Here is a 20,037-nt window from a genome sequence, read left to right on the forward strand (position 1 = left end):
TGCTGATTGGAATCATTCATATTGACAAAGAACATTTAGAGTCATTCACCAAGCCCACGCTTTGCAGGCAAACATCGACACCTACCGCCTTTTACAGAACAGTGGCAGAATGGTTAACTCTTGCAGGTTTTGACATTACCCATTTGCTTTAATGTCAAAAAGCACAATGCACATCACTGCAGAGAACATTTTGAAAGTGGTTGATAAACAAAAAAGCCATTCCTCAGAGTGACCTCCATGTCATTTACTACATTTTGAACAATCCATAGCTTTAATTTCTACTACCTCCAGAACACTGTCTAACAGTGTTTCCGTTGTTGTAGTCTGCTCTGCGGCTCCATAATCTCACAAGGAACAAAAGAGCCTGTGTCACAGGGTCAGGAGACATTTAGTCAGACAAAAGTTTGTGTCAGCGCTTTCCTGTGAAGGAATGAGAGCCGTGCGAGGCAAGCCCAGAGAGTGAGAGAAAGAGCAGGAGAGAGAGGAGAGAAGGAGAGGAGAGCAGGAGAGAGAGGAGAGAAGGCGAGAGAGCGAGGGGGGAGCGGTTGGCCTCTGTCGCCTCTCTGAGGAGAGCTACGGTTTAATGGGCCTACGCTTCCACTCCATTTGCTGCTCTGCTGCAGTATGTCTTAGGGGCAACACTGCGTAGCAGCGTACCATGTGTGCCAGGCTTCTGTCACTACGGATACAGCTCTGCAGTGGCACCACGGCAACAGCTCTACACCCCTTAAACAGCTGTCAGAAGCTATTCAGACAGAGGCAGACACAGTTCAAAACAACACACACACACGGCCCAGTCATAACGTTACACTACTGAGTCAGACACACTGTTCAAAACAAAATAGCAGAGCAGCCCCGTCATGACGCATCAGAGCAGAAACTGTAGAGGCTACTTTAAAGCCTGGTACTGGTAACTTTCCTTCTCACAGAGAGAAATTACTGGCAGAGACTTTTCTTCTTGACTCCAACCTTATTTGCTAGCCTGTTGGGGGCCCTACGTGAAATTGTGTTGGGGGGCCACACCACCTTGAGAGCAAAAATATTTCAGCGGCCCCCCTCTTGACAGCGGAGAGAAAAAGCAATTCTCCACATTTTGCCATGGGGCGTAGAGAAAATGTTACCGTTTCAAAGCAAGTTTGCTGCAATTCTAGACATTTTGCGATGGGGCTGAGAGAAGATCATGCAATTTGATAAATCATTTCCTGCAATTCTACACGTTGCCATAGGCTGGAGAGAAATGTTTGCAGTTTATAAATATGATATCTGAGTGAGAGTGACTAACAAAATCAATCAGGGCCCCGGCCCCCAGTCGGTAATTCGACCATGATTACTACCAGTTTAGATAACTGGTTTTCAGCTGGGCCGCCAGTTGTATAGATGTTTGCCTCAGGAAGACCCCATCACCCCCCCCCCCCCCCCCCCCCCGAATGAAATCCTAAAGGTAACACTGAACTCTCTCGCCTTCTCAGTCTTTCTATATTTCTCTCTCCCCCTCGCTCGCTCCCCTTCTTTGTCTCACTTTATCACACTCCCTCTCTCAGAAGGCCTTGCACACTCAAACTTGTACTCACTAAATTATTTTGGGTCCATTTCAAATCATATCAAAGTTTATCAGCCTCATACACAGTTTTGCACTTCGAAGCCAAACAACAATTTCATGGCTGGACAGTTGCAGAATAATTACATGAGGCCCCCAAGCAGACACATCGATCAGCACTCAGTACTTCTTTCCGAAATAATAGCCCATTTTTTTATAGTGATATTCATTTCTTTTGTGAGAAGCTGCCTATCTGCCACTGCTGGTCTTTGATGACAAGCCTTTGAAAAAAGGACAATAGAATAATACATTATTATTCTTTGCTGATGGGCTCTCCATCTATGCCTTGGTAAACAACATCAAATCTATTCTGAGGCAGTGGCTCCCAACCTCCTCTCACTACCAAATAAAACTGGGTAGTTGCTAGACAAGGGCTGTATCCTTACTAGTCTCCTATGGAAAAAACTCATTAGCAAACATCACTGCTAAAGGGCTAACCAAGATCAAAGCTTGCAATATGTGTTCCAACCTGATTACAAAAGCACAGTATTCAGTTAAAGCTAGCTACATTATACCCTCGAAATACATTCCCTGACTGACAGAACCACTATTCATTCAGTTTATGCCAAAACAGGTACAGCTTATTAAACACCTCTGAACACTTTTGTGCTTGCCTTTTTTTAATCAGGTATGTCATTGAGAACACATTCTCTTTTACACCAACAGCCTGTTTCTGTAGTGAGCTGCTGAGCATGAGTAACATCGGTTTAGACCTAAATGACTGTAGAGCCAGCCAGACAGGTGTAGTCTTAGTTGTGTGAAACCTGAGACATGATGACTCACCATGAGTAGACAGCAGGCTAGGCAGGTGTTCAGAGGTGTTCAGGTGTTCGGAGGTGTTCAGGTGTCTGGAGGTGTCCAGGTGTCCAGATACTGAGGCAGTGAGGTGCTACATGTCTCTATGATGAACATGAACCATAGTCCTGATCCTGATCCCACTACAAAGGGGGCAGACACCCAGCACAGCTCTCTATGGAGGGAAACCCATACAAGGATGATTAAACACTATGGAAAGATGTAGAGAGAGAGAGAGAGAGAAGAGAGAAGAGAGAAGAGAGAGAGAGAGAGAGAGAGAGAGAGAGAGAGAGGGGAAGAGAGAGAGAGAGAGAGAGAGAAGAGAGAAGAGGGGAGAGAGAATTATTGGCACACAGTGGAAAAGAATGTTCAACTGCATACAAAACCACAGGTGGTGATACATGACAGAGAATAATCTAACGTTCAGAAACCACAACAGTATTTAATGTAATGGTGCAGTTACTCAGTCTGTATTGTAGTGTGGGATGTCTGAAAGAGTCTGTTGTCATAGTGTTCGCAGGCAGGCAAGATCCCGCGTGTTAATGGAAAACTGTGGGTGGACTGACATAGGGTGTATAGGGTGTCCCAGATGGAACCCTATTCAATATATAGTACTTTTGACTAGATCCCTATGGGGGAATAGGGTACCATTTTAGATGCAAACATAGTGTTGCACCAAGAACTGTGATGTACACTGAACAAAAATATAAACACAAGATTTTACTAAGTTACAGTTCATATAATGAAATCAGTCAATTTGAATAAATTCATTAGGACAGAATCTATCAATTTCACATGACTGGGACTACAGATATGCATCGGTTGGTCACAGATACCCTAAAAAAGGATAGGGGCATGGATCAGAAAACCAGTCAGCCTCTGGTGTGACCACCATTTGCTTCATGTAGCGCGACACATCTCCTTCGCATAGAGTTGACCAGGCTGTTGATTGTGGCCTGTGGAATGTTGTCCCAATCCTCTTCAATGGGTGTGCGAAGTTGCTGGATATTGGCGGAACTAGAACACGCTGTCGTACAAGTCGATCCAGAGCATCCCAAACATGCTTAATGGGTGACATGTCTGATGAGTATGCAGGCCATGGAAGAACTGGGACATTTTCAGCTTCCAGGAATTGTTTACAGATCCTTGCAACATGGGGCCGCGCATCATCATGCTGAAATATGAGGTGATTGCGGCAGAGGAATGGCACGACAATGGATCTCGTCACGGGATCTCTGTGCATTCAAATTGCCATTGATAAAATGCAATTGTGTTTGTTGTCCGTAGCTTATGCCTGCCCATACCATAACCCCACAGCCCCATGGGGCACTCTGTTCACAATGTTGATATCAGCAAACTGCTCGCCCTCACAAGGCCATACACGCCGTCTACCATCATACAGTTGTAACCGTGATTATTCCATCAAGACCAGACTTCTCCAGCATGCCAGTAGTGAGAATTTGCCCACTGAAGTCGGTTACGATGCAGAAATGCTGTCAGGTCTAGATCCTGGTGAGGACAACGAGCACGCCGATGAGCTTGAGGCGGTTTCTGACAGTTTTTGCAGAAATTCTTTGGTTGTGCAAACCCACATTTTCATTAGCTGTCCGGGTGGCTGGTCTCATACGATCCCGCAGGTGAAGAAGCTGGATGTGAGGCCGGTTGGATGTACCGCCACATTTTCTAAAACGACGTGGAGGCAACTTATGGTGGACAAATTAACATTAAATTCTTTGGGAACATTCTTTGTGGACATTCCTGCAGTCAGCATGACAATTTCGCACTCCCTCAAAACTTGTGACATCTGTGGCATTGTGTTGTGTGACAAAATGACACATTTTAGAGTGGCCTGTGTAATGATCATGCTGTTCTTGATATGCCACACCTGTCAGGTGGATGGATTATCTTGCAAAAGAGAAATGTTCACTAACAGGGATGTAAACAAATTTGTGCACATTTTTTTTTTCAGCTCATGAAACATGGGACCAATACTTTACATGTTGCATTTATAATTTTGTTCAGTATAGTTCGATTAAAACGTTTTACATGCTTTCCAATAATAATTATTTCACTAATAATCCTGTTTACATAGACACATCTGAAATCAGGCTACCTGGTGGCACTCTGATAAATGAAGAAAATTGCCAATCAAAATAATAAGCATTAGTGATGCACCGATATGACATTTTTGGCCGATACCGATATTTCCCTTTCCAAAACAAACCCGATAACCAATATTTACAATTTTAGTGGCCTTTTAAGCATTCTAGTACAGTTAAATAGTTAACACACACACGGATGCAGTGGTCTAAGGCACTGCATCTCAGAGCAAGAGGCGTCACTACAGTCCCTGGTTCGAATCCAGGCTGTATCACATCCAGCCGTGATTGGGAGTCCCATTGTGCGGCGCACAATTGTCCCAGCGTCGTCCGGGCAGTCATTATAAATAAGAATTTGTTCTTAACGGACTTGCCTAGTTAAATAAAAGGTTACACACACACACACAAAAGTTATTTTGTTGGCATTTACGTATGTCCCATTACCAGTAAAACATAATCAAAACCTACTTCTTTCACTTACTTGATGTGCTGTTTTGTCGTTTCATTCTCAACCAGGATTTCTATGGAACACCGTTTGGGTCTTTGTGTGTCAAAAATGATACACCTCAAATAACACTATTTGACGTGTCAAATAACACAACATCTGTTTCAGTAGCTAGCTAACTATATATCTAGGTGTCATCATCTAAAATAACCCTAATTTATGAGACAGTTCTTATTTGATTAATGGAGGTTGGACCAATCTATGTGAAGCTAGCCACAATAAGGATTAGCCACAATAGTGTACTTTGCGGTTAGCCTTAAAAATAAAAGTATGGCATAATTCTACTATTTGTATTCATTTGCATTACTGTCAATGACATTCTTTCATTTTGAAGGCAAACCGCAAATTACACTATTGTGCCTAATCCTTATTGTGGCTAGCTTCACAACACATAACCCAGTGCGGTTGAGCCTCACTAGCCAGATGAAGCTAGCTGACTGCTTATAACATTAGCAACTTAGCCCTGTTGCCCAAAGCTGACTAGCTATTTATTTTCATGAACTGATGTTCAATTTCAATAGGTGAAGAACAAGTGTGTACCGGTGCTCGACCAGTCGGCGAAAGCCAACATCACACACGACAGAGAACGGTTGATTAACAAGGGCAATAAATTCCATTATCTTGGCTTTAATGAATTTCGCCTTTAAGAAAATTTGAGTGAGACAACTCACTCTTTCAAATGACTGCTCGACTTGTAGACTGCTCAATCCACACAGCAGACATTGTGGGCTAGTATAGCGCACCTATCGCGCAAAATATAGCGCAACATTTTCCGTGGCATCATTACGTTATATAGGTATGCACGTCAGCTTTGACATCGGTTTTGCACCTCGGGGCGTTAAACTAGACATCGGCTGATACGATTATAGCATTTTTAACAAAAAAAATGTTCAACTTTTTTTTTTATTTCACCTTTATTAAACCAGGTAGGCTAGTTGAGAACAAGTTCTCATTTACAACTGCGACCTGGCCAAGATAAAGCAAAGCAGTGAGACACAAACAACAACACATGGAATAAACGAGCGTACTGACTGTACGCGTATTGACTGTACTCAGACAATAACACAATAGACAAAAAAGAAAGTCTATATACAATGTGTGCAAATGGCGTGAGGAGGTAAGGCAATAAATAGGCCATAGTAGCGGAGTAATTGCAATTTAGCAAATTAACACTGGAGTGATAGATGTGCAGATGATGATGTGCAAGTAGAAATACTGGTGTACAAAAGAGCAGAAAAGTTCATAAAAACAACATGGGGATGAGGTAGGTAGATTGGGTGGGCTATTTACAGAGGGTTATGTACAGCTGCAGCGATCGGTTAGCTGCTCAGATAGCTGATGTTTAAAGTTAGTGAGGGAATTATAAGTCTCCAGCTTCAGGGATTTTTTCAATTCGTTCCAGTCATTGGCAGCAGAGAACTGGAAGGAAAGGCGGCCAAATAGGAGTTGGCTTTGGGGATGACCAGTGAGATATACCTGCTGGAGCACGTTCTACAGGTGGGTGTTGTTATCGTGACCAGTGAGCTGAGATAAGGCAGAGCTTTACCTAGCATAGACTTATAGATGACTTGGAGCCAGTGGGTCTGACGATGAATATGTAGCGAGGGCTAGCCGACTAGACCATACAGGTCACAGTGGTGGGTGGTATAAGGGGCTTTGGTGACAAAACGGATGGCACTGTGATAGACTGCCCCCAGTTTGCTGAGTAGAGTATTGGAAGCTATTTTGTAAATGACATCGCCAAAGTCGAGGATCGGTAGGATAGTCAGTTTTACGAGGGTATGTTTGGCAACGTGAGTGAAGGAGGCTTTGTTGCAAAATAGGAAGCCGATTCTAGATTTAATGTTGGATTGGAGATGTTTAATGTGAGTCTGGAAGGAGAGTTTACAGGCTAGCAAGACACCTAGGTATTTGTAGTTGTCCACATATTCTTAGTCAGAACCATCCAGAGTAGTGATGCAAGTCGGGCGGGCTGGTTCGGGCAGCAAACGGTTGAAAAGCATGCCTTTTGTTTTACTAGCATATAAGAGCAGTTGGAGGCCACGGAAGGAGTATTGTATGGCATTGAAGCTTGTTTGGAAGTTAGTTAACACAGTGTCCAAAGAAGGACCAGATGTATACAGAATGGTGTCGTCTGTGGAAAGGTGGATCAGGGAATCACCCGCAGCAAGAGCGACATCGTTGACATATACAGAGAAAAGAGTCGGCCCGAGAATTGAACCCTGTGGTACCCCCATAGATATCGTCTGATTCCGATATGTTCACCAATATATCGTGCATCCCTAATAAGCATATTTGATTCTGAGTTTGGACATATAGTCTGTACATGAAAACTACTTCTAAGATGCCTGCATTCATTTTTGTGCATGTACTGTAACTGTACTCATTATGACATTACAACAGAGAGCTAGAAAGACAGACAGACAGAGACAGACAGCTGTTTGACAACATTCTGCTTGTCAAGTTGCACTGTCTTTGTTTGGTTTCCGTGAGAGCACAGGATGACCTATACATGATCACTTGAAAAAGGTACAAGCCTCAATTGATGTTGAATAGACAAGAGAACAAAATAAAAGCACAACATGAATAATGCAGTGACAAATATAAATTATTTATTTACAAATAATTATAGGAGCACAGAAGGAGGGATTTCAGAAGTTTAAGAACTGACAGAGGTATTTGTTTACCCAGAGATCAGTCAGTAGCTAAGATTTCATCAAAACTGACTCAAGGAAACATTACCAACATCCCAAATTGAATTTCAACTCTGTCTGGCTTCAGAGAGCCCCTTCTTCACCATAGCTCACCACTGAGCTCCTCCATTCTAGTCCACTACCCAATGCAGTTGTCTGTCTGCTTTGCACCCTCTTCAAACACAGGCCAAAATTAGATTTGGGATGCATCCCAAATGGCACCCCTTCATTATATAATACACTACTTTTGACCAGGGCCCATAGGGAATAGGGTGCCATTTATGACAAAAAAAATGGCATTCATGAGGATAGAATGCCACTGGCGTACAATAGGCTTCTTCAGACTAACTGTCTGAGTCACAATAATTAGATTTCCTCAAGGGTGTCACATGGACTTTTCAGATTTCCTAATTATTTGTACATTTTTACCCCTGCAGGGAACATTTTGTAGTGCTTTATCTATGAGTTTTCATGCATGAGTTATTGGCTCTACAACTAATGTATTTGAACAAATGTTTTGGATGTGTCTGAACAAGTGTCTAGCATCATTCTGAGATATCTGTGTAGAAGTGAGAGATGTAAACTGGAAACACCTTATTACATGACAAAACATACAGCCTAGACGTGGTCTGTGTTGCCCTCTCATGAGAGTACACTGGCTGAAAGGGCAGTGATTAGAGTTAAAATAGATGGCAAAGCAACGATTTATGGGTGGGGGAAAGAGGGGGATATCCCCTGAGGTTAATACACCAGTCTAGACACACAGGAAGACTAGGGGTCAGGCAGTATACAGGGCTCAGGTGAGGCAGCCCACCTGTCCCCCTGGTCCCATTGGCCACATGCTGATTAGAAAGGATACGAGGAAGTACATGAAAACGTCTCTGTCTTCATCCATACAGATCAGCTCATATTAGACTACCACAATCCTGTTTCACAACAAGTCTATGGAATGTATCCAAATATTTTAAATCACTGTTTTAAGTGCTGATACTACCAGGCTATCATTAAATTCTGTTCATACGGTATGATTTCCGTATAAATTACTGCATTCATCTGTATCCCGGAATGACACTTAGTGTCTCCATTTCATTGATAAATTGCTGAGATAAATATGTGCATTCACATCCTGCCTCTCCTCTCTTCCACTATTCTGCTACAATGCTCTTGCCTTTATGTCTCACAGCTCCCCCTAACGTCTTTATGCAGCTCCCCCTAACGTCTTCATGCAGCTCCCCCTAACGTCTTCATGCAGCTCCCCCTAACGTCTTCATGCAGCTCTCCCTAACGTCTTCATGCAGCTCCCCCTAACGTCTTCATGGAGCTCCCCCTAACGTCTTCATGCAGCTCCCCCTAACGTCTTCATGCAGCTCCCCCTAACGTCTTCATGCAGCTCTCCCTAACGTCTTCATGCAGCTCTCCCTAACGTCTTCATGCAGCTCCCCCTAACGTCTTCATGCAGCTCCCCCTAACGTCTTCATGCAGCTCCCCCTAACGTCTTCATGCAGCTCCCCCTAACGTCTTCATGCAGCGCTGTGGCACCGTGAAATGCCCATGCCTAACTGTGGCTGAAGAATGCCCAGTTCAGCAACATGGACAGTGCCACCTACCTCCGCACAGGAGACAGGTGAACTCACTTCAGCACAATGGACAGCGGCACGGACTGCAACACAGTGGACAGCAGCACTCAGTTCAGCACCAGGCCAGCCGAAGACAGCACCACAGTGCTGCTCACCCAACACACCTGTGCAGGATTACTAATCAGCACACCTGCAAGGCATTCCCTAATCAACAGACTGGCAAAAGAGTGCAGTCTGGACCTCACTCAATGGGAGCAGTTAGGAAGATACATTATGCATACTCTTTGTTTCTCTCGCCGTCTACAGACTCTTCAGAAGGAGAGTTGCGGACTCTGCCAGTGAAGCCACTGCCTGAGACTACAGGTGGCTGCCATCTTTAACCACTCTCCTGCCTCAACTGCTTTGTGGACTAAAACTCCAGAGACACTAAAATCTTAGCAAGTAAGAGCCGTAAGACAAAGTAAAAGCATCTGAAACTTGAACTATTTTGTAGTGTTTACTCATTGCCACTGGTGTAGTCGGGCACACCGCACACTTCCCGTCAAGCTCTTTCTAATATCTTTAATACAGCTCTTCCTAATGTCTTTTAGACACCATAGTCCCTGTGCCCAAGAACAACAAGGTAAACTGCCTGATTTGATTTAGATTTTCTGTCTGGCTTTAAATGTGGGCTAAAATATATTGCTGCTCAACTTGAGAAAACCATTGGGGTGCCCATTGACTAACAGCAGTTTGAAATAGGTTCTATAATGGCAGTTTGAGAAATACAGTACCAGTCAAAAGTTTGAACACACCTAATTCAAGGGTTTTTCTTTATTTTCTACATTATAGAATAATAGAAGACAAACTATGAAATAACACATATGGAATCATATAGAAACCGAAGAAGTGTTAAACAAATCAAAATGAGATTTTTCAAAGTAGCCACCCTTTTCCTTGATGCTATCTTTGCACACTTTTGGCATTTTCTCAACAGGCTTCACCTGGAATGCATTTCAATTAACAGGTGTGCCTTGTTAAGCTAATTTATGTAATTTCTTTCCTTAATGCATTTGAGACAAATTTGTTGTGACGAGGTAGGGGTGGTATGCAGAAGATAGCCCTATTTGGTAAAAGACCAAGTCCTTATTATGGCAAGAACAGTTCAAATAAGCAAAGAGAAATGACAGTTCATCATTACTTTAAGACATGAAGGTCAGTCATTCCAGAAATTAAGAACTTTAAAAGTTTATTTAAGTGCAGTTGCAAAAACCATCAAGCGCTGTGATGAAACTGGCTCTCATGAGGACCGCCACAGGAAAGGAAGAACCAGAATTACCTCTGCTGCAGAGGATAAGTTCATTCGAGTCACCAGCCTCAAATTGCAGCCCAAATATACTTCAGAGTTCAAATAACAGACACATCTCAACATCAACTGTTCAGAGGAGACTGCATGAATCAGGCCTTCATGGTTAAATTGCTGCAAAGAAACCACTACTAAAGGACACCAATAAGAAGAGACTTGCTTGGGCCAAGAAACATGAGCAATGGACATTAGACTGGTGGAAATCTGTCCTTTGGTCTGATGAGTCCAAATTTGAGATTTTTGGTGCCAACTGCCGTGTCGTTGTGACACACAGAATAGGTGAACGGATGATCCCCCGCATGTGGTTCCCACTGTGAAGCATGGAGGACGTGTGATGGTGTGGGGGAGCTTTTCTGGTGACACGGTCTGTGATTAATTAATTTAGAATTCAAGGCACACTTAACCCGCATGGCTACCACAGCATTCTGCAGCGATACACTATCCCATCTGGTTTGCGACTATCATTTGTTTGTCAACAGGACAATGATCCAACACACCTCCAAGTTGTGGGATGAGTTGAACTGCAGAGTGAAGGAAAAGCATACAACAAGTGCTCTGGAAAAGCATTCCAGTTGAAGCTGGTTGAGAGAATTCCAAGTGTGAAAAACTGTCATCAAGGCAAAGGGTGGCTACTTTGAAGAATCCCAAATATATTTTGATTTGTTGAACATTTCTTTAGTTATTACATGATTCCATATGTGTTATTTCATATTTTTGACGTCTTCACTATTATTCTACAATGTAGAAAATAGTAAAAATAAAACCTCTTGAATGAGTAGGAGTGTCCAAACCTTTGACTGGTACTGTAGGTTCTCAGATAAAGTGGTTGACATAGCTCTGTGCACTGTTGGAAGCTTGGGGACTCCCTAACCGACTCCTGCTTTCATTCTCTATAATAACAGAAACACAGACATACAACTCCACAGGGGTTGCCCCAAGGTGCAGACAAAAACTTTAATCTGAAAATGTTGCATGGGGAGTAGGTATAATAGATTTAGAACAGAGCAATTACTCCAGCTATTGTCTATCAGCATCTCCTTCCAACACTTTGTTATATCTCCTAAACAGCCGAAACAGGGTAGTTTGTCGGTTCAGATCTGCTTTGTGGCTTAACTACAGCACACTCAAGGGAAATAAGAATGGCTTCCTTTGAATGGAGCAGAAGCCTGAGTGCAAGGCAAGCGAGCCGCTTTTCCCATTACTCTCTAAATCAGGACTGTAATCAGATTTCCAACGTCGCCTATATGTCTGACTTCTCCTGAAGAACATGAGGCAATGCTCCAGGTTTTTCCTGCTCCTCCATCTTAACCTATTGCTTGTCTTTACTAAGGTGGGATGCTTGAGTGACCTGTATCAAGTGACCTGTATCAGCAAGTACAAGTTCTACTGGCCAAGCAACAAGTTTTATTACTAGAGGTGTTTCCCAGCAACACAACAACACAAAGGACTTTGTGACGAATGCGTATGTAAAAAGGGCTTTATAAAATAAATGTGATTGAAATGGATCACATTAGAGACCTGTTAGTAACAATTAGAGATGGATCCACATGGAGTACACTCTCCTAAATAGTTCTGTCCTCAAAGTGGAAATACAGAACTGACAGTATCGCATTGTATAGCATCATAAACCCACTCTCTAAAGTAAAACATGCACGCCAAGCAACTCCTAGGGTGTTCTTCTTTAAAAAATATATTTTCTCTTCCATGGAATTCGCAGTGATATTCTAAATGGGGTGTTCTGTGTACTGTTGCATATCAATTAGCAGCTCATTAGAACAGCAACAGTCCCCTTCCCCGCGGCTTCCTGTAGCCCCCCGAGAATCATTGACCCTGTAGCCCAAGGCTGTCTCGCTCTCGCTCTCCTGTAGCTGGTCTCAAATCTCATTTGAGGGAAACACATTGTCCCAGGTTGAGGCTGTGGGAGATAACCACCTGACTTCAAAGGGTGAAGTACAGAATGTCCACCCTGCAAATGGAATGTCTGAGAGACCATTAAGACTAGGCTATATCAAATAAAAGCACTGAGGGAAGGCAGGAAGAGACTTCCTAAAAGCAGCTTACTGTTCAGTACATAGCCATTGAGAGGGACAGCTAACATTGGAAAAGCCTGAGCCTATAGCATAATAACCCAGTAATGACCTCAACTTCTCATACATTGCTACTAGGACTATTGTGTGGGGACCAGCATATCCATTTGCACTAGCTCATGTGTATTTTGGGCCAGAAATGCTAGGGTATTTATAGCTGGCTTCAGAAGGCCATCGGTCTGTGCGAACTGTTAACACAATGAACAGCCATGCCTGAACAAGGACACAATTTTGGCAACTGGACTGGAGGTAGCTGACTACGTCTGGTCGTTTTGGTAACTGGACTGGAGGCAGCGGAATATGCCAGTGTCCCAAATGGCACCCTATTTTCCTATGGACCCTGGTCAAAAGTAGTGCACTATATAGGGAATAGAGTGCCATTTGGGACGTAACCTACTACTCACTTTCCTTTTGGATAATAATCCTGGCAAAGAGCAGTTCACTTAGTAGGCTTGTTGCCATTCCATTTCCAATGTCTCTTGTGCTCAACCAGCAGCACAATTCTATTTGCACTCCACAACTTATTATAAATCGGATTCCCATTTCTCAAAAACCACAGAGTATTTCCCTTAACAATCACAATCCACAACTCAATGTTCTTTTTATTATCTCAATCAATAATTTTGCTCGAAAAGAGAGAGTATTTGATGTGTGAATATTTGCTGCATAGTTCAAGCAGGAGTGGTTTGGACGCTTGTCCCCTAGCCTAGATTCCTCCTACACTAGTTCAAGCAGGAGTGGTTTGGACGCTTGTCCCCTAGCCTAGATTCCTCCTACACTAGTTCAAGCAGGAGTGGTTTGGACGCTTGTCCCCTAGCCTAGATTCCTCCTACACTAGTTCAGGCAGGAGTGGTTTGGACGCTTGTCCCCTAGCCTAGATTCCTCCTACACTAGTTCAAGCAGGAGTGGTTTGGACGCTTGTCCCCTAGCCTAGATTCCTCCTACACTAGTTCAAGCAGGAGTGGTTTGGACGCTTGTCCCCTAGCCTAGATTCCTCCTACACTAGTTCAAGCAGGAGTGGTTTGGACGCTTGTCCCCTAGCCTAGATTCCTCCTACACTAGTACAAGCAGGAGTGGTTTGGACGCTTGTCCCCTAGCCTAGATTCCTCCTACACTAGTTCAAGCAGGAGTGGTTTGGACGCTTGTCCCCTAGCCTAGATTCCTCCTACACTAGTTCAAGCAGGAGTGGTTTGGACGCTTGTCCCCTAGCCTAGATTCCTCCTACACTAGTTCAAGCAGGAGTGGTTTGGACGCTTGTCCCCTAGCCTAGATTCCTCCTACACTAGTTCAGGCAGGAGTGGTTTGGACGCTTGTCCCCTAGCCTAGATTCCTCCTACACTAGTTCAAGCAGGAGTGGTTTGGACGCTTGTCCCCTAGCCTAGATTCCTCCTACACTAGTACAAGCAGGAGTGGTTTGGACGCTTGTCCCCTAGCCTAGATTCCTCCTACACTAGTTCAGGCAGGAGTGGTTTGGACGCTTGTCCCCTAGCCTAGATTCCTCCTACACTAGTACAAGCAGGAGTGGTTTGGACGCTTGTCCCCTAGCCTAGATTCCTCCTACACTAGTTCAGGCAGGAGTGGTTTGGACGCTTGTCCCCTAGCCTAGATTCCTCCTACACTAGTTCAGGCAGGAGTGGTTTGGACGCTTGTCCCCTAGCCTAGATTCCTCCTACACTAGTTCAAGCAGGAGTGGTTTGGACGCTTGTCCCCTAGCCTAGATTCCTCCTACACTAGTACAAGCAGGAGTGGTTTGGACGCTTGTCCCCTAGCCTAGATTCCTCCTACACTAGTTCAAGCAGGAGTGGTTTGGACGCTTGTCCCCTAGCCTAGATTCCTCCTACACTAGTTCAAGCAGGAGTGGTTTGGACGCTTGTCCCCTAGCCTAGATTCCTCCTACACTAGTACAAGCAGGAGTGGTTTGGACGCTTGTCCCCTAGCCTAGATTCCTCCTACACTAGTTCAAGCAGGAGTGGTTTGGACGCTTGTCCCCTAGCCTAGATTCCTCCTACACTAGTTCAAGCAGGAGTGGTTTGGACGCTTGTCCCCTAGCCTAGATTCCTCCTACACTAGTACAAGCAGGAGTGGTTTGGACGCTTGTCCCCTAGCCTAGATTCCTCCTACACTAGTTCAAGCAGGAGTGGTTTGGACGCTTGTCCCCTAGCCTAGATTCCTCCTACACTAGTTCAAGCAGGAGTGGTTTGGACACTTGTAGCATAGCCTAGATTCCTCCACTGTCACACCTTTTATTTCCATCCTCACAGCTCATCATAACACAAGCTGTGTGAATGACAATACATCCCCTTCATGCAAACACAGGTGTGTCAGCCAAAACACCATACCAATGAAGTTAGCCTGATAAAATACTTAAATAAATTAAACCAGTTTCGGAAGCTCTTGGGAAGACAATGGAAGTTCACTTCAAAAACAATTGTTTATTGTTAAAACCATTAGTTCCGGTGTATGGCTTCATCAGGGTATTTCAACTAAACACTGTACAAGAACATCACAGAGCCCCAGGTGCATCCCAAATTACATTCCCTACATATTGACCAGAGTAGTGCACTACCAAAAAGGGTGCCATTTGGGACGCACTCCTCCTGCTACTAAGCCCAGTGTAAGCATAAAGGTCAGATACGAGCCTGCTTATTTATATAACGGACTGTAACTGCCTCAGTGTCAACTTCACGGCACGCTGGCCTGCTGCTGCAGACCACATAAAACAGCTCAGGCAGCACTTCCTCTGTACGATCAAATGTCACTATGCATCTACTCAACGCAATCATTTAGAATACAGTACCGACTGACACCACTCTTCTTAGTAATCATACAGTGTTATAGAGGGGACTATCTGACAGACAATTGCAGTACTACTAGCTATGTTTTCTTTCTTTATCAGATGCTTTAAGACTGATGGCAATGTCCCTGGTAATGTGCCGACAATGGCGACAGAAGGGAATGCGGAGAGGAAAAGAGGAGAGGACAATGGTTGGATGAGTTATGTCCCCTGTTGTGCGGAGATAGGAAGAGAAGAACAATAACAAACAGCCCAACAGAAGGCAGAGGGCTGAAATAACTGCTTCGCCGGGAGGTCAGGGGTCAGCGATTGCTCCTGACTCTGGGGATGAGAGAGGGAGACCAGCCTTGGGGATTGGGAAACAGAAAAAATAGAGAGGAGGCATCCCAAAGGTGTCCCTGGGCTCTGGTCAAAAGTATTGCACTAAATAGGGAATAGGTTGCCATTTGGGACGTAGAAGAAAGTCATAGCTCTCAGCCCTGATGAATCCACAGTCTGCTATTTATCTGCTGTCAGCAGCTGGAGCCAGCAGATGCAGCAGTCTAATTGGCTAACAAGGGTCCCAGGTCCCCCAGAAGAGGCTTTGGAGCAGCGGATTGATTGGCTACGGAAGCTCCTCTTTGTTTACACAACAACATCCTGGCTGTATGGCCATCTACTTCAGAATCAGAAAGCTCCATCATGTTGAGGCACAGAGATACAGACACACACAGTGACAAACACACAGTACAAACTGACACACATTTAGGCTTGTCCAGAGGAAAGATTAATTCAATTTCATTAGAGCAACACAAGCCCTGCTCCAATCACATCAGCCACTGACTGACTGGAAATATAACTGCCATCACTGGTTGTCTATTTTAGGGATATGGCCTACTGGCTACATTGTACTATGCTGAACATCTAAAACGGACTCTACTGTGAGCAGAAGTCTATACTGTGCCGCAGCACAGAAGTGACGTCTGGCTGTCTGAAGGGATTAGGGGAATGGGCTGGCAGCCTCTATAGATGTCTGCAGGGTCGGTCTCGCCCTGGTGATGCTAGTGGACACACAGAGGGTGGAGGGACAATGGGACAAAGAGACAGGAGGCTGCTCTGGTGAAACTAGGAGGACACACAGAGCCCTAATAGAGGATGAGGAGGAGTGGAGGGGAAAGGAGGCTGAGGGGGACAGGAGGCTGAGAGTGTGAACGGAACACTGGACACGTCAGGCCAGGCATGAGGCATTGTCGAGATGTGCAGCACGCCACTCACACACACACAGTCAGTCAATGCTGCATTTTACTGAGCTCTACTGTAGTATACAATCTTTACCCACATACTGTAGAAATACTAGCCTCAGTTATTCTACGATTAAAGGTACTATGATCATATTTGTTACACAACAGTAATTACATGTGTGTAAAGCCTCAGCTGTATTTCAGGGATGAAACAGTGAAGTGCTTTGATCGTGTGCTGTAATATTTGGTTGTACTGCTGGATTCTCCCTTTAAGGGTACAGAGCCTGATCCTTTGAAGAAAGATAAGCAACATATGTTCTCATACAAAACCATTCTGATGCCAGTAGCTGTCACCCAACTATTGAAACTACATGAGACGTTTACACATAAAAGGGAGACATACATTTGGTTCAAAGTTGAGATATGGACAGGTTAGGACTTAAACCACTCAATTGCAGTCAAATAAATAAGATACTACAGTATGTACTATTTGTGATGAGAATAGGTCCTTCAAAGTTAAACAGAGACTAGAGGTCGACCGATTAATCGGAATGGCTGATTAATTATAGGGCCGATTTCAAGTTTTCATAACAATCGGAAATCGGTATTTTTGTCCGCCGATTTGCCTATTTTTTTTATACCTTTATTTAACTAGGCAAGTCAGTTAAGAACACATTCTTATTTTCAATGATGGCCTAGGAACGGTGGTTTAACTGCCTCGTTCAGGGGCAGAACGAAAGATTTTCACCTTGTCAGCTCGGGGGATCCAATCTTGCAACCTTACAGTTAACTAGTCCAACGCAATAACAACCTGCCTCTCTCTAGTTGCACTCCACAAGGAGCCTGCCTGTTACGCGAATGCAGTAAGCCAAGGTAAGTTGCTAGCTAGCATTAAACTTATCTTATAAAAAACAATCAATCATAATCACTAGTTAACTACACATGGTTGATGATATTACTAGGTATTATCTATCGTGTCCTGCGTTGCATATAATCTGACTGAGCATACAAGCATCTAAGTATCTGACTGAGCAGTGTTAGGCAGAAGCAGGCACGTAAACATTCATTCAAACAGCACTTTCGGGCGTTTTGCCAGCAGCTCTTCCTTGTGCGTCAAACATTGCACTGTTTATGACTTCAAGCATATCAACTCCCGAGATGAGGCTGGTGTAACCGAAGTGAAATGGCTAACTAGAGGGACGGAAGCTATACTGTTACACTGGTAATACTAAAGTGCCTATAAGAACATCCAATAGTCAAAGGTTAATGAAATACAAATGGTATAGAGGGAAATAGTCCTATAATTCCTATAATAACTACAACCTAAAACTTCTTACCTGGGAATATTGAAGACTCGTGTTAAAAGGAACCACCAGCTTTCACATGTTCTCATGTTCTGAGCAAGGAACTGAAACGTAAGCTTTCTTACATAGAACATATTGCACTTTTACGTTCTTCTCCAACACTTTGTTTTTGCATTATTTAAACCAAATTGAACATGTTTCATTATTTACTTGAGGCTAAATTGATTTTATTGATGTATTATATCAAGTTAAAATAAGTGTTCATTCAGTATTGTTGTAATTGTCATTATTACACACACACACACAAACATATATATATATATATATACACACACACACATACATACAGTGGAGTAAAAAAGTATTTAGTCAGCCACCAATTGTGCAAGTTCTCCCACTTAAAAAGATGAGGCCTGTAATTGATCATTTTGTCTGTCATAGTTGAAGTGTACCTGTGATGAAAATTACAGGCCTCATCTTTTTAAGTGGGAGAACTTGCACAATATGTGGCTGACTAAATACTTTTTTGCCCCACTGTGTGTGTGATATATATATTTTTTTAAATCGTCCGATTAATCGGTATCGGCTTTTTTGGTCCTCCAATAAATCGGTATCGGCGTTGAAAAATCATAATCGGTCGACCTCTAATAGAGACAGAATGTCTGCATCTCAGATGGCATCCTATTCCCTATAGTTGCTACTTCTGACCAGAGGACTATGGGCTCTGGTCAAAAGTAGTGCACTATATAGGAAATAGGGTGCTCTTTGAGACATAGAAAATAACATTCTCAGATGCTCTGTGTGACCTCAGGTGCCTGGTCCACCTGGCCAAAGGCTCAAGAACTAGAATGCAGAACTGTCACTGTCAGGCCTGTTCCATCCATCAAGACTTAATAAAGGTCTCCAACTCCCGGGAGCAGTTGACAAAGGTTAAGACAGCCCACAGCAACCAGACACTAACTCTTTTGACAGACACACAACTGACAGAGGCTGAGCAAAAAGGCCTTGCTGTTTATCTTGTGTGTCCTAAATCGCATCCTATTACATATCTAGTGCACTACTTTTGTCCAGAGCCCTATGGGCCCTGGTCGAAATTAGTGCACCAATACATAGAGAATAGGTGCCAATTGGGACGCACATAGATCTCTATAACGGGATGACAAAGGTGCTGTGAGAACACTTCATCTGCAGCACCATATTTAAAGAATCAAAACAAAATGTCAATGTGTGTGGTAAAGCCTGTGTGAATCCTTAGTTAATTAAAGGAGTTCAGCTCAATGTCTAATCCACTACACACACACACACACACACACACACACAGGGCTATCATATCAGAAATCTAATTTTTATCTTCAGATTTTCCACCATGGATGTTCCATCTGATATAGTTTATGTTTCCTTTCCTGGAGAGGGATTTACAATAAATGTTTGTACGGGTAATTTCTGCTACCTCATATGAATCTGACAGTAGTACTATTCCACATGCCTGGCTTGCATATAAGAGATTGCTTTTGCATACAAATTAGATGTTGGTCCTGGAGGGTGGAGTTGCACAACAACAAAAAAGACATACAAAATTCCCTTGTAAAACTAATTTTGCCCTATATTAAAAAGACTAAACACACCCATCCTAAACAAAAATAATACTATAAAGCAACCATCTGACATTATTTCCATGACAGTGGACCGTGCTTGCTCTCTGATTTCCATGACTGCTCTTCCTGATTAATGGGGCATAGAGTTGTCATTTACCTCAGAGCTCAGTGAAATTAATCGACATCCCAGAGGGCAACACCTTTAATACCTGGTCAGGAAAACTTCTCACATTTTCAACGCTGATAACATTCAGAGAGAGACAGAGAGAATGATAGAGACAAGGAGAGAGAAAGAGTGTGAAAGAGTCCAGAATAACACCCTATTCCCTACATAGTGCACTAATTTTGCCATTTGGAATGCATCCAGAGAGACTCCCACCCAAAGCACTCGGTTGGTGGCTGATAATACGCAGCAGACGTGCCTAG

General features: G+C 43.5%; 1 protein-coding gene across 5 annotated transcripts in view; it reads right to left on the reverse strand.

The window, feature by feature from the left end:
* Positions 1-20,037, reverse strand: part of tanc2b (tetratricopeptide repeat, ankyrin repeat and coiled-coil containing 2b) — a 220,374-nt gene that overhangs the window by 189,373 nt on the left and 10,964 nt on the right. For all 5 annotated transcript variants that reach the window (XM_021576268.2, XM_021576266.2, XM_021576270.2 and 2 more), the window contains exon 2: positions 2,381-2,567. The gene's annotated coding sequence lies outside the window, so the exon portion shown is untranslated. The remainder of the gene's footprint in view (positions 1-2,380; positions 2,568-20,037) is intronic.

This window comes from Oncorhynchus mykiss, chromosome 20 (assembly GCF_013265735.2).
Source record: "Oncorhynchus mykiss isolate Arlee chromosome 20, USDA_OmykA_1.1, whole genome shotgun sequence".
Taxonomy (NCBI): Eukaryota; Metazoa; Chordata; class Actinopteri; order Salmoniformes; family Salmonidae; genus Oncorhynchus; species Oncorhynchus mykiss.